Source organism: Bos grunniens, chromosome 13 (genome assembly GCF_055505025.1).
Source record: "Bos grunniens cultivar Pamir isolate PY7600 chromosome 13, Bosgru_T2T1.0, whole genome shotgun sequence".
Classification (NCBI taxonomy): domain Eukaryota; kingdom Metazoa; phylum Chordata; class Mammalia; order Artiodactyla; family Bovidae; genus Bos; species Bos grunniens.
This window is the reverse complement of record NC_141177.1, coordinates 30,465,188-30,485,037: the sequence shown is the minus strand read 5'-3', so window position 1 is coordinate 30,485,037 and position 19,850 is coordinate 30,465,188. Positions and strand designations below refer to the sequence as shown.

General features: G+C 42.9%; 1 long non-coding RNA gene across 1 annotated transcript in view; it reads left to right on the top strand.

Annotated features, from left to right (window-relative positions):
* LOC147360646 (uncharacterized) overlaps positions 1-19,568 on the top strand; it is a 35,339-nt gene extending 15,771 nt beyond the window's left edge. The window contains exons 2-3 of the long non-coding RNA XR_015139308.1: positions 11,848-11,944; positions 18,785-19,568. This is a non-coding gene — a long non-coding RNA (uncharacterized LOC147360646). The remainder of the gene's footprint in view (positions 1-11,847; positions 11,945-18,784) is intronic.
* Positions 19,569-19,850: the final 282 nt, after the last annotated feature.

Here is a 19,850-nt window from a genome sequence, read left to right as displayed (position 1 = left end):
TGCAGTCACCATCTGCAGTGATTTTGGAGCCCCCCAAAATAAAGTCTGTCACTTTACAATGTTTCCATCGTTTCCCCACCTATTTTCTATAAAGTGATGGGACTGGATGCCATGATCTCAGTTTTTTGAATGTTTAGCTCTAAGCCAGCTTTTTCACTCTCCTCTTTCACCTTCGTCAGATTATGTAGTGAAACAGCAATTGTTCTATTAGGTTGTTAGGCATCGTTCTCAAGAACATTTGGAATGGGGCATCATAATTTAAAGAGATGGGAATACCAACCCACCTTACCTGCCTCCTGAGAAATCTGTATGCAGGTCAAGAAGCAACATTTAGAACCGGACATGGAACAACAGACTGGTTCCAAATAGAGAAAGGAGTATGTCAAGGCTGTATATTGTCACCCTGCTTATTTAACTTATATGCAGAGTACATATGCAAAATGCTGGGCTAGATGAAGCACAAGCTGGAATCAAGTTTGCAGGGAGAAATATCAATAATCTCAGATATGCAGATGACACCACTCTTACGGCAGAAAACAAAGAGGAACTAAAGAGCCTCTTGATGAAGGTGAAAGAGGAGAGTGAAAAAGCTGGCTTAGAGCTCAACATTAAAAAAACTAAGATCATGGCATCCGGTCCCATCACTTTATGGAAAAGCTTGAAAGAAAAGCTATGACAAAGCTAGACAGCATATTAGAAAGCTGAGACCTGACATTACCGATAAAGGTCCATCTAGTATGGATGTGAGAGTTGGACCATAAAGAAAGCTGAGCACCAAAGAATAGATCACTTTTGAACTGTGGTGTTGGAGAAGACTCTTGAGATTCCCTTGGACTGCAAGCAGATCAAGCCAGTCAATCCTAAAGGAAATCAACCTTGAATATTCATTGAAAGGACTGATGCTGAAGCTGAAGCTCCAATTCCTTGGCCACCTGATGTGAAGATCTGACTCATTGGCAAAGATTGATGCTGGGAAAGATTGAAGGCAGGAGAAGGGGATGACAGAGGATGAGATGGTTGGATGGCATCACCAACTCGATGGACATGAGTTTGAGCAAGCTCCAGGAGATGGTGGTGGACAGAGAAGCCTGGCATTCTGCAGTCCATGGGGTCAACAAGAGTTGGACATGACTGAGACACTGAACTGAACTGAACTGATCATAACATACTTTTTGAAGGGAGCTGATGAGATCAACATGTTTGAAGAAGGAAGGGTCAGTGATCAGGAAAAACTGGGGACTGTGATGTTGATGCTTCTTCAAGTCAGAGCTGAGGAATCTGCCCTAAGTCTGTCCTAAATGGAAACATTTATGAGTGTAAATGTGGTAGGTTCACATTAACTTCATTCCAGCAGTTTTGTTTTATTGTTTCATCTGCCCAGGAATGGAACCTTGAAACTCCAGAGAGATGAGTGGGAAGATTCCATGTACTAATCTCATTTCCAAATGTAATTGACAAGTAACTAGGAAGCTCTCTGCTTCCAAATGCTGTGTTTACAGAGCCACCCATCCTCTTGCCCATCTAGGTGGGCCAGCCTGCCACTGTGATGCATTTTCATTGCTCCAGCAGTGGAGATGTAGTGGAGTTGGTACCACCTTTCTGGAGGACAGTTTGGCAATATGGATCAAAAATATTAATTTGCAGAAACTTTGGCCCAGCCATTTCATTTCAAGGATTTAATTTATCTCAAAGAAGTAATTGGATAAATGGGTAAGGATGTTTGCACAAAGATGTTCAAATGAGGTTGTGTTTATAATTGTAAAAAATTGGAAACATTCTAAATGTCCAGCAATAGAGAACAGTTTATATCCATTATGGCATAAACAATGACATATTTACTCTGGAACTGTTACCAAAGTTGACGTAGAATTGTATGTAAGGGGAAACCTCCACAGTATTAAGGCTTATCCTGCAGAACATTTTCCTGGTTAATGTTTGCCCAGTAGAATGACTGTTCATTTATAGCACACAAACTTAGTGTGTATGTGTCTCTTTATAGCAACTTTTTTTGGCAAATGTTTTTATAGGAAAGCATATCTATTGACATCCCTCTAACTCAATAGAGCATTTTAAACCAAATTACTTGGGAGAAAAATGTCTTGTGTTTTATCCCAAATAAAACTGATAGCTCAGAATTACATGTAGAAGTATTGAAAAATTAGACAAGTGACCCAGAACCTCTAGTACCGGAAGATTCTGGTTGATGAGTGCAGAGGTCACTGGGTGAGACTCCCAGGAAGGCCTTTGTAGAGGAACAGACCCCACTTTCTTGAGCCCTTTGGCCATTCTTCCTGCCTGGAACACTGACATGACGCCTAGAGGTACAGCAAACATCGAATAATTCTGAGGCTACAATGCTGAAGACGAAAGTCTTTGCACTCTGACAGAGGGGAAAGAAGGAAAGAGAGGCATACCCAGGGCTCCTTGTTACATGAGACATACAAGGCTGCAGTCGTTCATTCCTCTTTTTTTCTTTTTAAAAAATCTTCACCTTGTTTATTTACTTTCTAATATTTATTTATTTGGCTGAGCTGGGTCTTAGCTGTGCATGTGGCATCTAGTTCTCTGACCAAGGGTTGGACTCCAGCCCCCTGCATTGGGAGCCAAGAGTCTTAGCCACTGGACCACCAAGGAAGTCCCCGTTCCTCTTTTTTCTTATCTTCTGTCGTACACTTCCAAACACGATCCCGATACACTTGTTTCCAGTTCCCTCTTTCCCTTTCTAACAACAGATGATAAAAATCATGCACCAGTAAATATATCTGGCTAATGAAATAAAAGAAGATATAATTTTAAAAGTCAACGGAGTGATAACAAAGCATTTTGTGCACCTTGGCTGTCATTAGCAGAGAGGGAGGCCATGTTACCATACCCTTAACAAATGTCTAACAACAAGTTTGTTCATGATCTGGAAGTAATGCTACGCGTCTTACAACCTAATGTGTATAGTTTTAAAAAAACATGTGTCACTGTTCGCCTGAAACCATCACATTTTGTTAATCGGCTGTACCCAATACGAAATAAAAGGTTCAAAAAAATGTATGTGGTGTGTGTGTGTGTGTGTGTGTGTGTGTGTGTATACATTTTACTGAGTTTTAGTAAAATTTCAGGCAATTGGTTGAGTGTTTGAGCTAATATGTGTATGATTTTTCCTATTCAATATAATGGAAATAGGTTTCCTTTCAGCATTGTCATTAAGAATACCTTTTTTTTTAGGACCTGATTACTGATACTAAGTGAGACATGCCAGGTCTGGAGGGGACCCTGCTGCCCTGAAGCCAATTCCTATCTGCATAGGCTCTCTTGTCCCCAGTTCCAGTTTCACCCTTTCCCTCCCTCAGGGCCTTGGATCTGCCTACCTGCTGGCCTTTGCAGGTGCTCTCTAGACCCTGACCTCATCTGGCACTTGCTCCTGCAGCTGTGCGGGGCCTTCCCCTTTCTAGGATCTCTCCCTTCTGCCCTCCAGTGGCCCTAATCTGGGGAGAGTAGCTACTTTCCAGATTCCCTGCTGGAGCCCGGCAGTTGCCTGACCAGTTTTTGTTTTGTTTTTTTTTTAATTAATTAATTTGGCTGTGCCAGGCCTTAGTTGTAGTGCGCAGGATCTTTAGTTGCACCACGTGGGATCTAGTTCCCTGACCAGGGAAAGAATCGAGGCTCCCTGCATTGGGAGTGTGGAGTTTTAGTCACTGGAACCCAGGGAAGTCCCTACCTGACCAGTTATTAATCCTCCCTTCTAATGGATGACCCCCAGAATGGGGGGCTGGGAGCAAATGAGTAAGAAATGCAAAACTGCAATAACAGTTTTTTAAAAACTAAGTTAAAAAGCAGGTTATAGACAACTTTTATACTGAACCAGTCAGGAAGCTTTTGGCTGTTCAGTTCAGTTCAGTTCAGTCTCAGTCGAGTCTGACTCTTTGCGACCCCATGAACTGCAGCACGTGAGGGCTCCCTGTCCATCACCAACTCCTGGAGTTTACTCAAACTCATGTCCATTGAGTCGGTGATGCCATCCAACCATCTCATCCTCTGTCATCCCCTTCTCCTCCCGCCCTCAATCTTTCCCAGCATCAGGGTCTTTTCAAATGAGTCAGTTCTTCACATTAAGTGGCCAAAGTATTGGAGTTTCAGCTTCAACATCAGTCCTTCCAATGAATATTCAGGACTGATTTCCTGTAGGATGGACTGGTTGGGTCTTCTTGCAGTCCAAGGAACTCTCAAGAGTCTTCTCCAACACCACAGTTCAAAAGCATCAATTTTACGGTGCTCAGCTTTCTTTATAGTCCGACTTTCACATCCATACATGACTACTGAAAAACCATAGCCTTCACTAGACGGACCTTTGTTGACAAAGTAATGTCTCTGTTTTTTAATATGCTGTCTAGGTTGGTCATAACTTTCCTTCCAAGGAGTAAGCATCTTTTAATTTCATGGCTGCAATCACCATCTGCAGTGATTTTGGAGTCCCAAAAAATAAAGTCTCCCACTGTTCCCACTGTTTCCCCATCTATTTGCCATGAAGTGATGGGACCAGATGCCATGATCTTCGTTTTCTGAAAGTGGAGCTTTAAGCCAACTTTTTCACTCTCCTCTTTCACTTTCATCAAGAGGCTCTTTAATTCTTCTTCACCTTCTGCCATAAGGGTGGTGTCATCTGCATATCTGAGGTTATTGATATTTCTCCTGGCAATCTTAATTCCAGCTTGTGCTTCTTCCAGCCCAGCGTTTCTCATGATGTATTCTGCATATAAGTTAAATAAGCAGGGTGACAATATACAGCCTTGAAGTACTCCTTTTCCTATTTGGAACCAGTCTGTTGTTCCATGTCCAGTTCTAACTGTTGCTTCCTGACCTGCATACAGGTTTCTCAAGAGGCAGATCAGGTGGTCTGGTATTCCCATCTCTTTCAGAATTTTCTACAGTTTGTTGTGATCCACACAGTCAAAGGCTTTGGCATAGTCAATAAAGCAGAAATAGATGTTTTTCTGATATTCTCTTGCTTTTTTCAATGATCGAGTGGCTGTATGGCTGTATGGACTTTTGGCTGTATGGACTTTTGGCTGTATGTAAAAGTGAAGTCACTCAGTCGTGTCCGACTCTTTGCGACCTCATGGACTGTAGCCTACCAGGCTCCTCCCTCCATGGGATTCTCCAGGCAAGAGTACTGGAGTGGGTTGCCATTTCCTTCTCCAGGGGATCTTCCCGACCCAGGAATCAAACCTGGGTCTCCCGCATTCCAGGCAGACACTTTAACCTCTGAGCCACCAGGGAAGCCCAACTTAAAATGGTAGAAACATTAATGAAATCTTATTATCTCACTTCATAGCAGAGGCGTGGGTCAGTGGTGACCTGTTGCAGGGTTGGGGCACTGAATGTAGCAGTACATGCATGGGATCTTTTGAAGGAGGTTATCTTCATTACCTCCACCATAGTTTCACCCTAGGTAAATAGCAGGGAGGGAACACAGCTCCACTGATCAATAGGAAATTGGATTAAAGATTTACTGAGCATGGCTCCACCCATCAGAACAAGACCCATTTACCCCCTCAGTCAGTCTCTCCCATCAGGAAGCTTCCATAACCCTCAAATCCTTCTCCATCAGAGGGCAGACAGACTGAAAACCACAATCACAGAAAACTAACCAATCTGATCACATGGACCACAGCCTTGTCTAACTCAACAAAACTATGAGCCATGCCGTGTAGGGCCACGCAAGGCGACAGGTCACGGTGGAGAGTTCTGACAAAATGTGGTCCACAGGAGAAGGGAATGGCAAACCACTTCAGTATTCTTGCCTTGGGAACCCCATTAGCAGTATGAAAAGGCAAAAAGATAGGACACTGAACGATGAATTCCCCAGGTCAGTAGGTGCCCAATATGCTACTGGAGATCAGTGGAGAAATAGCTCCAGAAAGAATGAAGAGGCAGAGCCAAAGCAAAAAGAACACCCAGTCATGGATGTGACTGAGATGGAAGTAAATTCTGATGCTGTAAAGAGCAATATTGCATAGGAACCAGGAATGTTAGGTCCATGAATCAGGGCAAATTGGAAGTGGTCAAACAGGAGATGGCAAGAGTGAACATCGACATTTTAGGAATCAGCAAACTAAAATGGACTGGAATGGGTGAATTTAACTCAGATGACCATTATATCTATTGCTGTGAGCAAGAATCCCTTAGAAGAAATGGAGTAGCTGTAACACAAGAGTCCAAAATGCAGTACTTGGATGCAGCCTCAAAAACGACAGAATGATCTCTGTCCATTTCCAAGGCAAACATTCAATATCATGGTAATCCAAGTATATGTCCTGACCAGTAATGCTGAAGAAGCTGAAGATGAACAGTTCTATGAAGACCTACAAGACCTTCTAGTACTAACACCCCAAAAAGATGTCCTTTTCATTATAGGGGACTGGAATGCAAAAGTAGGAAGTCAAGAAACACCTGGAGTAACAGGCAAATTTGGCCTTGGAGGACAGAATGAAGCAGGGCAAAGACTAATAGAGTTTTGCCAAGAGAATGCACTGGTCATAGCAAACACCCTCTTCTAACAACACAAGAGAAGACTCTACACATGGACATCACCAGATGGTCAACACTGAAACCAGATTGATTATATACTTTGCAGCCAATGATGGAGAAGCTCTATACAGTCAGCAAAAACAAGACCGGGAGCTGACTGTGGCTCAGATCATGAACTCCTTATTGTCAAATTCAGACTTAAATTGAAGAAAGTAGGGAAAGCCACTAGAACACTCAGGTATGCCCTAAATCAAATCCCTTATGATTATACAGTGGAAGTGAGAAATAGATTTATGGGATTAGATCTGATAGACAGAGTGCCTGATGAACTATTGACAGAGGTTCCTGACATTGTACAGGAGACAAGGATCAAGACCATCCCCATGGATAAGAAATGCAAAAAAGCAAAATGGCTGTCTGAGGAGGCCTTACAAATAGCTGTGAAGAGAAGCAAAAAGCAAAAGAGAAAAAGAAAGATATACCCATTTGGATAAAGAGTTTCAAAGAATAGCAAGGAGAGGTAAGCAGGCCTTCCTCAGTGATCAGTGCAAAGAAATAGAGGAAAACAATGGAATGTGAAAGACCAGAGATCTCTTCAAGAAAATTAGAGATACCAAGGGAACATTTCCTGCAAAGATGGGCTCAGTAAAGGACAGAAATGGTATGGACCTAACAGAAACAGAAGATATTAAGAAGAAGTGGCAAGAATAGACAAAAGAACTATACAAAAAAGATCTTCACGACCCAGATAATCATGATGCTGTGATCACTCATCTAGAGCCAGATATCCTGGAATGTGAAGTCAAGTGGGCCTTAGAAAGCATCACTACAAACAAAGCTAGTGGAAGTGATGGAATTCCAGTTGAGCTATTTCAAATCCTGAAAGATGATGCTGTGAAAGTGCTGCACTCAATATGCCAGCAAATTTGGAAAATGCAGCAGTGACCACAGGACTGGAAAAGATCAGTTTTCACTCCAGTCCCAAATAAAGGCAATGCCAAAGAATGCTCAAACTACTGCACAATTGCACTCATCTCACACGCTAGTAAAGTAATGTTCAAAATTCTCCAAGCCAGGCTTCAACAGTACATGAACCGTGAACTTCCAGATGTTCAAGCTGGTTTTAGGAAAGACAGAGGAACCAGAGATCAAATTGCCAACATCTGCTGGATCATTGAAAAAGCAAGAGAGTTCTAGGAAAAACATCTATTTCTGCTTTTATTGACTATGCCAAAGCCTTTGACTGCGTGGATCACAACAAGCTGTGGAAAATTCTGAAAGAGATGGGAATACCAGACCACTTGACCTGCCTCTTGAGAAACCTGTATGCAAGTCAGGAAGCAACAGTTAGAACTGGACATGGAACAACAGACTGGTTCCAAATAGGAAAAGGAGTACTTCAAGGCTGTATATTGTCACCCTGCTTATTTAACTTATATGCAGAGCACATCATGAGAAACGCTGAGCTGGATGAAGCACAAGCTGGAATCAAGATTGCTGGGAGAAATATCAATAACCTCAGATATGCAGATGACACCACCCTTATGGCAGAAAGTGAAGAAGAACTAAAGAGCCTCTTGGTGAAAGTGAAAGAGGAGAGTGAAAAAGTTGGCTTAAAGCTCCACTTTCAGAAAACGAAGATCATGGCATCTGGTCCCATCACTTCATGGCAAATAGATGGGGAAACAGTGGGAACAGTGGGAGACTTTATTTTTTGGGACTCCAAAATCACTGCAGATGGTGATTGCAGCCATGAAATTAAATGATGCTTATTCCTTGGAAGGAAAGTTATGACCAGCCTAGACAGCATATTGAAAAGCAGAGGCATTACTTTGCCAACAAAGGTCCGTCTAGTGAAGGCTATGGTTTTTCAGTAGTCATGTATGGATGTGAGAGTTGGACTATAAAGAAAGGTGAGCACCGTAGAATTGATGGTTTTGAACTGTGGTGTTGGAGAAGACTTTTGAGAGTCCCTTGGACTGCAAGAAGATCCAACCAGTCCATCCTACAGGAAATCAGCCATGAATATTAATTGGAAGGACTGATGTTGAAGCTGAAACTCCAATACTTTGGCCACCTGATGTGAAGAACTGACTTATTTGAAAAGACGCTGATGCTGGGAATGATTGAAGGTGGGAGGAGAAGGAGACGAGAGAGGATGAGATGGTTGGATGGCATCACCGACTCAATAGACATGAGTTTGAGTAAGCTCTGGGAGCTGGTGATGGACAGGGAGTCCTGGCGTGCTGCAGTCCATGGGGTCTCAGGGAGTCTGTCATGACTGAGTGTCTGAACTGAACTGAACTGAACTGAACTGATTATCTCACTCAAGTTGAGAAGTAGAGTGTTTCCGCAGTTGGCTGAGCTGGCACCACAAAACGACATCATAAAGAACTCAGATCCTTTCCATAGTCCTGCTCTGCCATCTCCAGGTCATTGCCTCATCCTCTTCGTTTCATTCCCCTCATGATCTCAGGATGACTGTCATGTACAAGGATTGTCATTCTGCTGTTAGTGCATACAGGCAACAGAAACCTTAAGCATATCCTTTTCTAAGATTGAAGAAAACTTCCCCAGAACCTCCATAAGCTTTCCCATCATTGCTCATGGCAAGAACTGGGTCGTGTGTCCCACTCTTAAGCCAATCAGTGGCAAGGGGAATGAGTCCAGTAGTTCTCAATGCCTGGGGCATATTAGCAGTACCCCGAGCTCCTAGCAGGCCAGTTTTGAGTAGTATCTCTGAGGATTGGACCTGGGGCTTTGTATATATTAGTATTTTTAATTCCCTAGGTATTTTTGATGGGCAGCAGGGGTCAGAACCACTCTTTTACACTAAACATAATTCACCTTCTGGAGCTAGGGAAGGGGTATTTTCCCTGAAGCACGTGGCATTAGACACCTGGAGAATAGTAAGGTTGTTAGCAAGGAAAATGATGGAAAGTGTTTGTTGTGTAGGCAAATAATAGTGTTTGACATTTAGGGTGTGCCCCTATTTCGTGTATAATATGTCCTATATGCCAAGAAAAAATTGTGGAAGACCATGGATCAAACTTTTAATAGTTACTATCATGGTGTGATGAGGGAGAGAATTAATTATAGCTGATTTCTACTTAGTTGAACTTTTACCATGAACATTAATCACAATCAGGAAAACAATGAAGATACATGCATTTTGGGGAAAACATTTTTTTTTTTTTAAGGGAAAAAAAAAAAAGCCATTGTAAGGAATGAAATGCTGTTTTTTCCTCTATGGGATAACTGCTATGGAGCAAGCCCTGTTTCTTGTTCAGCAACTTGTTGCTAGGAGCTTAGAATTTATTACTGACCCAGTAAGGATACTTCTCTTTCCCACCTGACCAGGAGAAAAATAAACTCTCATCTGGACAGTCTCATTTCCCTTGCCAGTAATTGGGTTAAGCCACGACCTATGATGCAGTTGTAGCCAATAAAATGTCAGGAGGCATCAGCTGGGGGTATGGTGTGTGTTTCTAGGAAACATTTCTTTACTTTTCAAAAAGACTCATGAGAAAAGGGTCTCTTCTTCCCCCAAACATATTCTTGACTATATATGATGCCTGGATATTGCAGCCATCATCTTATGGTTATGTGGGGACAAAGTCCATATGCAGGGATAACAGGGTGAAAATCCTTGGTAACATTTTTAAACCTTAAATATAATTTCATACAATAAATTACAAAAATCTTAAGTGTACAGTTTGGTGAAATTTTATGTTTGTACACATCCATGTAACCACTACAAGATCAAGATTCAGAACATCTCTAGCACCCCAGAGAGCTCTCTCCTGCCCCTTCCCAGCCAACAGTAAATAGCCAACACCTACTGTACTGATTCCTATCTTCATACATTATCTAACTGTTCTTGAACTTCACATGAATGGATTCATACAGTACATATTATTCTGCACAGGGCTTCTTTGCTCAATGTTTTCTTTGAGGTTCGTTCATGTTTTTATGTATGTCAATAGCTTATCAAACCACTGTGTGATATTCCATTGGTACCACAATTTCTCCATTTCCTGTGGATGGGCATTTATTTCCAGGTTTTGGCTGTTATTTTTTTTAAAGGTGCTATGAACATCTATGCACCTGTCTTTGAGTGAATCTTTGTCCTTGTTTCTCTTGTGCATATATGTGGGAGTGAAATTGCTAGGACTTGGGGTAAACAGCTATTTATTTAGCTTTAGTTAGATACAGCCAAACAGTTTTCCAGAGTCATTTAACCAATTTACATTTCCACCAGATGTGTGGGATTTTTCAATTCAATTGTTCTACTATCTCAGCAACACTTGGTATAGTCAGTCTTTGATTTTGTCCGTTCTGGTGGATGAATCTGATTCATCTGATTATAGTTTTAGTTTGCATTTCTCTGAAGACCTTTTCAAGTGCCTTTTGGTCATTTACTCTCCTAAGAGGTGCCTGTTTAAGTCTTTTCCTCTTCTTAAAATTTTGTCTTCTGCTATCAATTTGTAGGAATTTGTTTACATTCTGCGTATAAGTCTTTGGTCATATACAGGAAATGCAAGTATCTTCTGTCAGTCTGTAGATTGCTTCTTCAGTTGCTTAATAATGTGTTCTGATGAGTATAAGTTCTTATATTTAATGAAGTTCAAATGATCCATGTTTTTAGTATGGTGTTTTTTGTGCTCTGTTTTGGAGGTATTTGCTTACTCTTAAGATCATAGAGATAGTTTCCTCATTTCCTCTGCAAGCCTGATTCGTTTTAACATTTATATTTAGGTTGGTGATCCCTACCACATTAATTTTTAGGTACAGTGTTGGGTAAAGATTAATTTTTCTAATACATATTATTTTCTGTATGGATAGCAGTGGCACCCTTGCTGTAAATCAAATGAACACGCATGTTTTGCTCTATTCCTGGACTCCCAATTCTGTTCCATTGGTCTGTTTATCTATGCTTGTATCAATACCACCCTGGTTTAATTATAGCTTGATATTAAGCATTCATATCTGGTGATGTATATTCTTCTTCAAGATTGTATAGGTTGCTCTAGGTCCTTTGTATTCTGATATAAGTTTTAGAATTGACTTGATAATTTCTAATATAAACTTAGGAAATTTGATTGTGATTGTAATAAATCTATAAGTCAATGTAAGGAGGACTGATCTAACAAGATTGTCTTCCAATCCATTTATTTAGATCTTCTCTATGGCTTTGTTGAACATCTGATTTTATTTACTCAACCATGGAGTTACCTTACCTTTTTCTTCTTATTATAAACAAGATTATATAAATGTAATATATATTTTTTCATTACTGCTTAAGGCATTTTTTCTGGTTACTTGCAGCTAAAAACATCCCAAGTGATATAACATTCTTGCTCTGTGGTGTGATGGATTGATTAAGTAGAAGGCTCGAATCAGTGCTACTCCCTGTGTGGCCATGGTAAGTCACCTAACCTCTCTGGGCCTATTTCCTTATCCATGGAAATCTCATAGGGTTGGAAAGTTCTTCTCTTTTTCACAAACTAGTGAATTCTGACTCATATTTTTTGTCTCAATTTAAGTATCATTTTCTTTGGGATGTCTCTTTTGATTCTTCCAGTAAAACTTCCTAGATATTTTTTTCTATGCATGCCTTTCAAAGCGATCAGTACACTGTAATATCATTGCTTGCATACTTGTCTCCATCAGTACCTTACTAATCAGGGAACAGAGGGTGCGCTTAAAGGGCTTAATTGAAGAGAGTTTAATGAAGGGACAATTATAGAGGAATAGACAGGATTAAGGAAATCCGCACAGGATGATGAGGAACCCCAGGGACTAGCCACAGAGGCAAGTCATTACCATTCTTGGGTCTGAAGGATTGAGATAAAGGAAGTATTATTGGAACACAGTGAGACCTGTAGCTATGGGGGAGGGGCTGTCTGACAGGTGCTATGAGCTATAGGGGAACATAGCTGTTGGGAGAACCACGGGCAGTTAGAGAGGGGAGAATAAATACCCCATCCCCTCTGTCATCCTCCAATTTCCTTCAGCTCTCATTCGGTCAACCCAACCAGAGAGAGAAGGCAAAAGAGTCCAAGTGATATGGTTGTAGAGATCAGCCTCCTGGGGCACAAAATAAAGCAGCAAGAGGCAGAGAATGGATATAGGAGAAGAAACAGGTACTGATTAGTATACTCATCTTCAGAATAAGCTTCTTGAGAAAGGACAGAAAAATAATGTTGCCATAGTTTTTCATACACCTGTTAACAAAAATCTGAACATATCATAGAAAATAAAAGGCCCTTACTTCCCGCGTAGCTCAGTCGGTAAAGTATCTGCCTGCAATGCTAGAGACCTGGGTTCACTTCCTGGGTCAGGAAGTTCCTCTAGAGAAGGAAATGGCAACCCACTCCAGTGTTCTTGCCTGGAGAATCCCATGGACAGAGGGGCCTGGCAGACTACAGTCCATAGGGTCACAAAGACACGACTTAGTGCTCTTTCTTTCTTTATAATGCTGAGAACTAACAATAGCTACCTATTTGTTATATACCATTTCAGACTTAATGTACATGCACACTTCCCAGGCGGCCCTAGTGTAAAGAACCTGCCTGCCAATGCAGGAGATGTAAGAGACGTGGGTTCAGTCCCTGGGTGGGGAAAATCCCCTGGCAAAGGGAATGGCAACCCATTCAAGTATTCTTGCCCAGAGAATCCCATGGACAGAGAAGACTGGTGGGCTACAGTCCATGGGGTTGCAAAGAGTTGCACATGACTGAAGTGGCTTAGCATGCACACTGAATATGTGGGTCTGTGGAAGATTGTATGTCCAAAAATTACCACAGCAATATTTCTGATCTTGTGTGGTCTTTCTGATACTGGCACTCCCCATCACGAAGTCAATGTGTATGCTCTCTCTTTGAGCCTGGGGAGGGCCTTGTGATGGACTTGACAGATGGGATGAGGCAGAAATGATGCTGCATGGCTTCAAAGGCCAGGTCATAAAAGGCGAAATGGATTTGCCCAGAAATCTCTTTCTCTCGGGATGCTTACCACGTGAACACACCACCACGTTGTGAGGAAGCCCAGGGCACATGAAAAGCCACGTGCAAGTATTCTGGCCGGTTGCCAGCTGAGGCCCCAGCTGACATTCAGCGTTAATTGCTGGATGAGCGAAAGAATGGGCCTCTAGATGACCCCAGCTTCCAGGCTTTGAGCCACTTCAGCTGATGCTGCATGGGGCCAAGGCATGTACCCCCATCAAGCCCAGCTCAGATGGAAGGTTTGTGAGCACAGTAAATGTTGTGTGTGTTTTCTAAGCCACTGAGATTTTGAGTGCTTTGTTACATAGTAATAATAACTAGAATAGAGGCAATATTAGAAAGTTGTGATCTCATGCTGTGGCACTAGACTTCTTGGTTTCAATGTGACCTCTGTCACTTATTCCCTGGGTAATATTTGGCAACTTGCTCGAATTCAAATCCTCGGTTTCTTCATCTGTAAAATGGGAATAATATTAAAAGTCTTACAGAGTTGGATTGGTCTACAAAACAATCAGCTTAGTTCTCAGCACATATTAAATTATAATTATTGATCACCAATTCCCTCAAAGACCACCAGAAAAAACTTGATGATAGAACAAAACTAAGTATATTAAACTTACCACAGAAAGGGAGAATAACATCATGAAAAAAGTCTCAGTAGTATCTCCAAGTGAAAATGTTAAGGAATGATACTTACAGGGTTTTGAAGGCTGCACTGGATGGTTTTAAGGTGGGTCATACAAGGCAAGTAACTGGTTGGGCTTGGGCAGAATTTGTGACATAAGAGCTTCAGATTGGTGAACACAGTAGGGCAAGGGAGACTTGCCCCCTAGACTCACTTAAAGTGAGTCTAGATGAGCAAGTTTTCTGTTTTGATAAGTAAAGTGTTTAATTTTTCTCTGTCTTATCTTCAAAGAATGGATACTTCTTGGAGCAAACCCCTTAACTATTACTTGGTCTTAGTATTATTTAACAGTGGAACAGAAAAGTGTGTTGCTTTCAGTTCTCATTAATATAATTACTTTTTTTCATGGAAAAGGGATCATAGTCTTCCCAACTCATTACATTGAAACGTTCCTTTTCATTGAACAACATATCTTGGATATCTTTCCTTGCTGCTGCTGCTGCTAAGTCGCTTCAGTCGTGTCCAACTCTGTGCAACCCCATAGACGGCAGCCCACCAGGCTCCCCCGTCCCTGGGATTCTCAAGGCAAGAACACTGGAGTGGGTTGCCATTTCCTTCTCCAATGCATGAAAGTGAAAAGTGAAAGTGAAGTCGCTCAGTCGTGTCCAACTCTTAGCGACCCCATGGAGTGCAGCATACCAGGCTCCTCCGCCCACGGGATTTTCCAGGCAAGAATACTGGAGTGGGTTGCCAATTGCCAATTAATTTCATTCTTTTTAACATCTGCTCTGAAGGAGATCAGCCCTGGGATTTCTTTGGAAGGAATGATGCTAAAGCTGAAACTCCTGTACTTTGGCCATCTCATGCGAAGAGTTGATTCATTGGAAAAGACTCTGATGCTGGGAGGGATTGGGGGCAGGAGGAGAAGGGGATGACAGAGGATGAGATGGCTGGATGGCATCACTGACTCGATGGACGTGAGTCTGAGTGAACTCCAGGAGTTGGTGATGGACAGGGAAGCCTGGCGTGCTGAGATTCATGGGGTTGAGAAGAGTCGGACATGACTGAGCGACTGATCTGATCTGATCTGATATATTCACTGGTACAGCTGCATTGTGACTTGTTTGCCCTTTCATATATCAACAGATACTTGGTGTGTATGTGTAGTAGGGTGGGGGAGTCCTAGACCCTCAGAACAGTGTCTGGCATAGAGTAGGCATCAGAAAGAGTTTGGTGTTGAAAGGAGAGTGTACCTGAAGTCTGTAAAACGCCATATACATGTAAGGTAAGGATGGACGGCTGGAATCCCCGTTACTGCATCTTATCCCATCCCACTTTTGTCACCTGTGTTAGGGATCATCTCAGGTTGCACACAGCATGAAAGAGGTCTGGAAGACCTTATATGCTCACAGTGAGGAATGAAGGAGATTGCTGAGAGGCATAAACAGCAGTGAGTGTGAAGAGCTACTGTATGGTAGCCAGCCAAGGCAGAGCTGGATGGAGGATGCAGCTGAGACTCAGAGGTGCTCAGGTGCCCAGGAGAGAGGCGGTGGCATTGAGTCAAGGTCAGTGAGAACAGATCATAAGTTTTAGTGGCTGCGGGCTGTAACAACTCATGACAAGCAGGCAGGGCAAGGGGTACCTCATGAAACCAGCAAGGACTCAAAAGCAAGAGGAGGGCCACCTCTCCCCATTGCCATGAGGACATTACCCTACATCCAGATGTCTTCAGGAGAAGGAAGCCAAAGAGGAAACAATTTGAAGAAAAAATAGCAGCCCCGTGGCAGTTTAAAATTAAAAACCAGACCACAACATTTATGAAAATGAAGCTGATACAAAATAAAAATATAGGTTTTCAACCAGAGATGTTAACACACCAATAAGGGACATTTGGAAATAGGTGGGGCATTCCCGCCCCCCACAACTTTTTGTCCTGAAAATTTTCAAACAGAAATGTAAAAAGAATAATTGAACAAATGCACATACATCCATCACTTAGATCTCTCAATTGTTATGGGGATTTGGGGGGCCATAATTGTTTTATCTATTTTCTCTGAAGTAGTTTACAGTAAATTACAAACAGTTTGACATTTCACCCCAAATACATCTCTGAAAAATAAGGACATTTTTCTGCATAATGCGGGGGTATTCTTGGACGACAGTGGAGAGTGCTCCTGGAGGCAACATGGGCGAGGGGCAGTGCTGGGTTCACCTCAGCTCAGGGAAGAATTGTCTACCCAAAACTCGGACAGCGTCACCTTGTGGAAAGCCTGCTCCACGGAAAGACACACTTGTGTGGCAGTGTGTGTGTGGGAGGGAGCGGCGCAGGTAGGACGGGTGCTATCCTATATTTATTCATAAAAGTCACACACAAACTGATAAAATATTAGGTGTGTGTGTATGTTTTTTTTGTGTGTGTGTTAGTCGCTCAGTAATGCCTGACTCTTTGCGACCCCATGGACCATAGCCCTCCAGGCTCCTCTCTCCGTGGAATTCTCCAGGCAAGAACACTGGAGTGGGTTGTCATTCCCTTCTCCAGGGGACCCTCCCAACCCAGGGATCAAACCCGGGTCTCCTGCATTGCAGACAGATTCTTTACCAAGAAGAGCCACCAAGGAAGGTGCTCTAAGACATGAGGACATACATTCAACAAGATTATAAAGAAACAGCAGGAAAAAAATCAGCTATAATCCTACCCTCCAGGATCAACCACAGTGAACACTTGGCCTTATTTCCTTCTAGCCTCTATCTTTTTACATAGTTGAGATCAAACCATGTTTGATGAGATCATACATATTCAGTTTCTATCTTAGACTTCTATCAAAAGTCTCCTGACTCCTGTCCACTCACACCACCTAGTAGGTTGAGGGCCTGGAGAGTAAGAGATCTGTTTCTGAAATGAACAATATGCCACATTTTAAATAATGAGCCTGATTGTGCTTAGTCGCTCAGTCCTGTCCTACTTTTAGTGACCCCAGGGACCATTGCCTGCCAGGCTCTTCTGACCATGGGGATTCTCCAGGCAAAAATACTGGAGTGGGTTGCCATTTCCTCCTCTAGGAGATCTTCCAAACCCAGGGATCAAACCCAGGTCTTCTGCACTGCAGGCAGATTCTTTACCACCTGAGCTACCAGGGAAGCCCTGATGAGCCTGATTGGTGGCTTGTTAATTTACCCTACTCTAACTATTGCCTGGAAAATCCCATGGATAGAGGAGCCTGGTAGGCTGCTGTCTATGGGGTCGCATAGAGTCAGACACGATTGAGCGACTTCACTTTCACTTTTCACTTTTCATGCATTGGAGAAGGAAATAGCAACCCACTCCAGTGTTCTTGCCTGGAGAATCCCAAGGACAGCAAAGCCTGGTGGGCTGCTGTCTCTGGGGTTGCACAGAGTCGGACATGACTGAAGTGCCTTAGCAGCAGCAGCAGCAACTATTTGTGACCTCAATTAATCCTCAGGGAGACTTTATGATGTAGAGTTTATCATGCTATTTTCCAGGTGAGACATCTAAGGCTGAGGGAGTGCAGGAAGCTAGCTAGAGGTTCCATAAACTATGAGCTTCTCTACCCTGACGTACAGCCCCTAATACAATGATGGGCTCCCTGACCAGCTCTGAGGAGGGGGAGACAGGAATACTGGGGATGCAGAGCAGACTCTTCACCCAGGGTTCTTGGAAAATGAGAGACTCCCAGACTCTCTTCTGGGGAATCCTAAAGAGCAAGTAGGACTTATCCAGTTTTTTGGGTGTGTGTGTGTGTCTCTCTCTTTCCCCTTTTGGTCATCTAATCTCTGTTGGAGCATGGTTTAGGAAAGCAGAGTTCACCCATTTACGTCTGTGTACGTGTGCCTGGGGCCAGTACTGGAGTGAAAACACAAACTATCTGTAATAAATTAAAGATGGCTGAAAATTCTTTGACATTCTTTCCATTCAAGAGGAGGGATCTATGTGCTTCCCCTGGAGTCTGGCAGGTTCAATGACTACTTGACTAACAGAATGCAGTAGAAGTGAAATTGTGTCTGTTTGTGGGCCGAGACCGAAAGAGACTGGAAGCTCCACATTCGTTTGCACTTGCCCTTAGAACGCAGCTGCCATGCTGTGAGGAAGCCCAAGCAGTCGTGTAGAGAGACCCAGGTAGAGATAATGTGGGCCACTGGTCTATAGCCCCAGCTGAACTCCTAACCATCAGCCAGCACCAACCTGCTACCCACGGGAGTGAGGCATCTTGGAAGTGAATCCTTCAGTTCTATTCTAACCACTCCAGCTCATGCTTCATGGAGCAGAGATGAGCCAACTCTGCTAATCCCTGCCCAAATCACAGATTTGTGGGCAAAGTAATTGACTATTGTTATTTTAAGCCGCTACATTTTGAAATGGTTTATTATGCAGTATTAGATAACCAGAACACCATTGTTTTCTGAGCTGATCTAATAAGCCAAATTATATGTGAAACCTTTTACACATGCTGCCTCCTTTAATCCTCATACTTCTCACCAAGGTAAGAAAGACAATAGCTAACATTTACTGAGTGCATGCTATATGCCTACTGCAATTCAAAATCCTTTTGCAATTCATTTAATTTTGTTGTTCTAATAACTCTTTTTTATAAGTACTCTTATCCTCCTTTTACAGATAAACAGGAACAGAGAAATGGAAGAACTTGCCCCAAACCATGCAGAAGGTGGTAGAGCCAAGGACTCAATAACCAGATTTGAAAGCCAGCAATCCAATCACTGTAATTGTTTGCCTCTGACAGAAGATTGATGAGAAGACCCCTCATAGAGGCGAAGTGACTTCCCCAAGGCTGCACAGCTAATGGGAGATTTTGAACCACTTATTCTCTGGGTTCCTCCATTGAAGCTGCAATTGCCCTGACAGCACTGCCTGCCCTTTTGGGCTTACGTCTGTATGAGACACGGCTGTCTCTCAATCTTCGTTGGTGTCCCTTAGCTTGATCTGCGTCCTTACTCTGCAGCTGTGGTCCCCAGTGACCTTTGGCTGTTCCCACACATTTAATTCCATCCTCAAAGCACAGGATTTTTCCAATCAAGAAAATTCTTTAGAAGAATGTGCCTCAGGCTCAGAAGGACTTTCCAGTAGAACTTTCCAACATTCCAAAGATACTCTGTGCTTTGAGCACAGCCTGGCTCTAGACCTCTCGCCCTTCCTGCTGGTCCCTGGCCTTTCCTGCACCTTCCTCCGTCTGCTTTGCAAATGAGGAATGGGGGTGAGCTGGGCAGAATGTCAGGGATAAGAGAAAGTGACCATGAGCTCTACTGTCACACAGGCATGTGCCCTAGGGCAACTACTTAACCTCTCTGAATCCTTACTTACTTACCTGTAAAATGGGGTTTTGAATAACCTTTTCCTCGTCAGGTTGTCGTGAGGATTAAATGAGGCAGTGTATGTGTTTCTCGGGACTCCCTTCAGAGTAAGCCTTCTTGCCTGTTTGCCTGTCGGTCCACAACTGCCCGTAGCTCCCACACTTGTGAGAGAAAGTCTAGAGGCTGCTGCAGGCCCCTGCGAGGCCATCACTGGAGCCCACGTTTCTGTCCACTAGTACAGAGGAGCACATGCTTTCTGCTTCTCTTCTGCCTCCCAGCACTGCTGTGAGTGCCTTTTGTTGGCACATCCAACCTACAAACCTGCTGGCCAGGGAGTCCTGGGAATGTCCCTTCTACGCATCTAGTCCCTGCCA